Below are 5,621 nucleotides of genomic sequence, written 5' to 3'. Positions count from 1 at the left end.
AAGGAGTTGTCTGAGGCTGCTGAAAAAGCGTGCCGGTGGTTGTGGGTGAGGTGCTCACAAACTACTTGGGGTTGTGAATTCACCTGAACTAAAACTATAGAATCTATAGTTGGGCATTTGTTATATTGGTTATATTAGAATGTTAGGCATGAGTGACCAAAGTCCACTCAAATCCCAGCCAGAAATTGTAAAATGTTTATTTGATGGAAATTCTTTTTCACTGGCAGTTGTAATTGCATTTAATTTCAATATGCGCTTGGTCCAAGCATGTGTGTGTGTGTGTGTGTGTGTGTGTGTGTGTGTGTGTGTGTGTGTGTGTGTATGTGTGTATGTGTGTACATGGGTGAGTGTGTCTGAGCAAGTTTGTGTTTGAGGTGAATTCATGCTTTCTGTACTCACCCTGCATTGGTCTGTGTTGATGTGCTGCTCATGTTTCCAGGATCATCCACGTCCTGGTCATTCTTCATGGTCACACAGCTGTGTAGTGCAGACTCTGGTCTGAGTGTCTTAATGTGACCTGCAGCCTCTTCTACGTCTTGATTCATTTCAGAATTTGTGACTTGCTAGGCCTGTACAGCAGATTAGAAAAACATTATAGCCTCTGTGTAAAATACTAAAACATATACTTTAGACACATGAAGTGGCGCTGGCATAGAACAAGCCTTTCATGACAGACTATGATGACCTGATATGGCATAGCTCAGCTTGGGCACAGCAACACAGAGGTAAACTGCTTTATGAGATCCATGTGAGATCCATGAGATTACATTTCCATACGCAAACTACAGATTTTTTTTTACAATAGATAACATCCTTTTGTACAATCTGTAGTCACATAACAAAATTATGGATGTTTCTTGTCTTATTTACACAGCATGCCAGAAATGAAAATGTTCAAATGTGCAAAACCTTAAATATAATAAAAAGCCTTTACGTCTGCAATAGTAGCAGCTCAAAAGCTATATTGAAACAGTGCAGATACAAACACAACAACTTGTGGTCCTGAGGTACAGATACAGCATACAAACACAACAACTTGTGGTCCTGAAGTGCAGATACAGCATACAAACACAACAACTTGTGGTCCTGAGGTACAGATACAGCATACAAACACAACAACTTGTGGTCCTGAAGTGCAGATACAGCATACAAACACAACAACTTGTGGCCCTGAGGTGCAGATACAGCATACAAACACAACAACTTGTGGTCCTGAGGTACAAATACAGCATACAAACACAACAACTTGTGGTCCTGAGGTACAGATACAGCACACAAACACAACAACTTGTGGTCCTGAGGTATGCCATGGCCAAATGCCATACGGCGTATTGCACAACGTTATCGAATGTGTAGCATAATGTGGCCCCCCATTTATGTCTTTTCTTTCCATGATATTGTATTCTGTGTAGTTACATGTTGTAGCCTGTAGATGGCCATATAAAACCATGAATAAGGCAGATTCTCGTCAGTTAGGACGAGTGCAAAAGTGAAATGTAAGAGAGTTGCAGAGAGAGAGCAAAGAGGTCAGATGTCTGTCAATGTGAGCTGTAATCATGCAAAGAGTTCAAATAAATGAAGAAAACGTTCCCAGCACGCTGTTGAGAGCATTGCTTTCTTCAAATGTGCAACACAACGATCCACCTGGTCTTTGGATCTTTCTACTGTACATTCTATGAAGTAAACATGGCTCATTGACTTCAAGATAGTATGTTGCCAAAACTGCACACATTATACACTCAACCAAAAATGCAGAGTGGTTTACAATATGAAGAAACTGAATTCCAAAAAAAAGCAATGAATTTCAAATTGTCTACTGTATGCAGGTAACTGTAGAACTGAAACACGAAAAGTAATGCAGGATTCATGAAGCATGTTAGTACTGTTAGTATTTTTGAAAGTCATCGTTGTTAGATTCCAGTGATATTTCTCATGTACAGATATCTTGTGTATGTGCCTCCACCACTACCAGGCCCGTAGGCCCAAATTCCAGTAAGGTTAGAGTCCTCCTGGCGCCTGGGTTCTTAGGCTGAAGGACATTGATGGACTGTCATGGTATATGTATGTGTATGTGTGTGTGTTAGAGATTGTTATGCATTTCAGTCGGTTTACGTAGTGTATGTGTGTGTGTTAGAGATTGTTATGCATTCCATTCGGTTTACGTAATGCCACCAGTTAAATTAGCCTGTGCCCGAGGCTCAGGGATCAGATCGGAGCAACGGGGATCAGATCGGAGCGGGATCAGAGCGACTTGCAGAGGAAGGACGACCATCTCCTGGACCATCTCCTAAGAAAGACGGACCCCGACGACTCTCAGAACTCTGCTCCCCTTAGAAAAGACTTAGACTCAGAAAAGTACTTAGTGATATTTCTTGTCTGACAATAAATATCTCTGGCTCTGATCCGAACCGCTCCAGCTTCCTTGATTGAGACAACCAACTAGACCACCCTTTAGAATTAAGTGTAATAGCCTAAATATAGAGAAGAATCTTACATCGTGCTATGATTGTGATATGTTCCTCTTGGATAGAACACATGCTAGTGTTTTGAAAGAATGATTTTATATTGAGTTTGCCATGTGTTTGAAAAGTGTTTTAATTATAGGTAAATTCAATTTAATTCAATTGTATTTATATAACAACATACAATACAATGGCCTCAGTGCACTGAAGTCTGAAGCCTGAACCAGCTTGCAAATTTTACATTTTTAGTAACAGCAGACAAGCTAACCTGAATCATCAAACCTTTTATTTTTTTCCATTTTTCTAAAGATTCCAAACTAGATGTGCCCTCATTGTGTCCTGTAATGTACAAATATCAAATTGAACAGATGTTCTCATCTGCATGATTGGGGACTGGTCACAGTCAGCTACTATGAGCAATACAGATGGATGAGAGAGAGATGTGGAGATGTGTTTTTGAATTTCGTGGAATATAATGAGTCAGTAGTGGGTGTTTTTCAGGGGGGGATGTAAGCAGCAATTGTCAAATTTAACAGATATTGACATTTGAGTTTCCCCCAGCTGGTCTAAACTGGCTAATTATAGTCATGCAGAGTGCTGGGCAAGGGAGGTCTTGGTTTTCCTCTTTCCTCAAAGGAAATAAATAAACAGTGGACGCACCCATACATCTAAACTTATACAATTGGCTAATTGTAATGCTTTTAGTTGAAAAGGTGGAAAAATAAGCTGTGGCATGCAATTTGTGATCAACTAGATCAGTTGAAATAATATAATATAATATAAACTAATATAATATTAGAAACATCTGTTTGTAGGCTGCGGGTAGAACATGTTATTGTTTGTAGTTTTCCTCTTCAGAGCCCCCAAAGTCCTCCTAATGACTTCAAAATGTGGTCAACTCTGCCATCTACAGGTGAGTTAACGCTACTGCCCCTTTTAAAGAGAACAGGAGTGACTGCGAATAAGTAACTGACTCACCAGACAAAAACAGTGACTCGGGCCGAGCCATAAACAAATCCAGCCAATCAGCCTCCTCAGCCTCAGAGAAGTCGCCCACAGCTCAGAGTGATCCTGTGCTGCCGTCGATATCTAGGCTACCAGAAGCGTCTCCATCAAGACTAATTGGTATTTACATGTTACATGAACGTTGTCAATAGATCATCTAAATCCTTATTTCAGGTTTTGGATTTAGCTGATAGTCTAACCATAATGTTGATGGGCTTGCTACTAAGATACTTGTTGATACTAACTACAGGAGAGAAATGCTTACTCGGGTCCATTCATAATATCAGTCCAGCACCCTGAAAATGGATTGAGGCTCTGTAGTTCAAAACATTTAACAATCCATTACTCCACAAATTAAGAAACACTTTAACTGTCATTATTTAAGTCTCTGAAATGGCATTTCAGTGTTTAAAGAGATTCCTGACAGGATGGGCATATGCCAGTGACAGTATCTATGCTGTCTTGCCGTTATATACCAGTACCTATGTCCAGCTATACTTGAAGAAGGCATGAGGGCTGAAACGTGATCGTGAATTTTTTTATCCAAAATCTAAACAGTCAGTAGTATGTGGAGGGAGGGGCTGAGTACTCTGTCAACTCTCAGATGTGACGCAACAGGCGCAGAATAACAAGTTATTGGCTACATGCAAACACTTGGATAAGTCATTCTCACCTGCTGGATTTGATTCATTTGTATTACCAAGGCCCATTGCTGTTTACAGAAAAAAGGGGTCAAACCTCGGCCAAGAAGCACATGGCATCATGTTGGATGTTAGTTCATTTGCAATCGCCTAAAGATCTGCTTTGCCTTCTAACTTTTAGGACCTCTCATTGAGCCTAATTCTGATTAACAAAGACTTTTACTAGACGGCAAAAACGGAATAATGCAGAGCTAAAACTATAACGATCGAAGATAAATGACCAGAGTAGCAAACATGTGCACTTACTGGCAACATTTCGCATCACGTCGTCATTTGTTTCCAAACCGCTAACTAAGAATTAGTTAACCAATGTCATAATTAAGGTAGGTTAATACACAAAACAAATGTCCGAATGCTTACCAGGGAGATAACGTTTCCGTGTTTAAGTTCCCCCTCTACGCAGATCCTAAAATGGTGATACGCTTTACTTTCGGTTTAAACATGAAGGCGTTGCTTTTTGTTCAGAGTGACACGGCGATGTTAGAGAATAGCTTCGTCTGCCCGTTAACATAATATACATAACATAACATAACAAAATACACAAACAATATTTGTCACTCCGACAGAAATTCATAGTAGTTACGGGGAAACCTCCTAAACATATTATACCCCCCCGGGATCCATCACAAATGGAATAACCCACTTCCAGCAGCAGGAACACCCTCTACATAAGCCCCTAGTGGTACAGTCACCTCTGTTTGGATGTGCCCTGCATGAACTGCTGCTAGTAAGTTACTGTTTCAACTTTTGCTTTTTTTAAAATAAAACTCTGCTATACTGACTGAGAAGTGCTTCAGGAGAATGACCTTAAACATACAGAGAACATACATGCATGCACTTGGTTTTCCCCAAACAATGGGAACCCCATGACCAAACATTTCCTTGAAATACATAACGCTTACACTCCATGCACACCTGTCCTACACAAAAACCACCACCAAGCTAACACACACATACAGTCACAACAGGTTGCAGTCAGGGAACTACAGGCTCAAAAAAGATGTTAACTTTGCTGGCCTTCTGAGTACCATGCAAAACTCAATACCACAATCCCTGTTTGCACGGTAGTCTGTGACATATACAGTGTATATATATATATGACATGAGCATATAGGAAGTCACAGCACATAACATACCTGATAAAGAGGTACCTGGCTATATGTCTGCACTGTTGTCCAGAGGACAAGTTCAGGCACAGTTCAAACTAAAAATAGAACACAAGCGTAAAAACCAGTGCAAAATGATTCCCTTACTTCAACAGGTTTGCCAACGTTTTTAGATATCTTGTAAAGTAATACCACTGACTCTTGTATATACCTGTCATAAAGTACATATATTCTACAACAACTGTCTGAAATAGGCTGAAATGTTTCTTGTCTTACTTCAGTTTCCAGTGTTGTAGACATGGAGGTTCAAGACGTGTATCAAACCCTCACAGAACATTTCTGTTTGA

General features: G+C 40.1%; 1 long non-coding RNA gene across 1 annotated transcript in view; it reads right to left on the bottom strand.

Annotated features, from left to right (window-relative positions):
* LOC122128909 overlaps positions 1-4,190 on the bottom strand; it is a 5,366-nt gene extending 1,176 nt beyond the window's left edge. Inside the window, exons 1-2 of the long non-coding RNA XR_006151695.1 lie at positions 4,141-4,190; positions 400-569 (exon numbers count right to left, since the gene is read on the bottom strand). This is a non-coding gene — a long non-coding RNA (uncharacterized LOC122128909). The remainder of the gene's footprint in view (positions 1-399; positions 570-4,140) is intronic.
* Positions 4,191-5,621: the final 1,431 nt, after the last annotated feature.

The sequence above is a fragment of the Clupea harengus genome, unplaced genomic scaffold (genome assembly GCF_900700415.2).
Source record: "Clupea harengus unplaced genomic scaffold, Ch_v2.0.2, whole genome shotgun sequence".
Taxonomy (NCBI): domain Eukaryota; kingdom Metazoa; phylum Chordata; class Actinopteri; order Clupeiformes; family Clupeidae; genus Clupea; species Clupea harengus.
The sequence above is the reverse complement of the archived record's forward strand: the minus strand, read 5'-3'. Positions and strand labels throughout refer to the sequence as shown.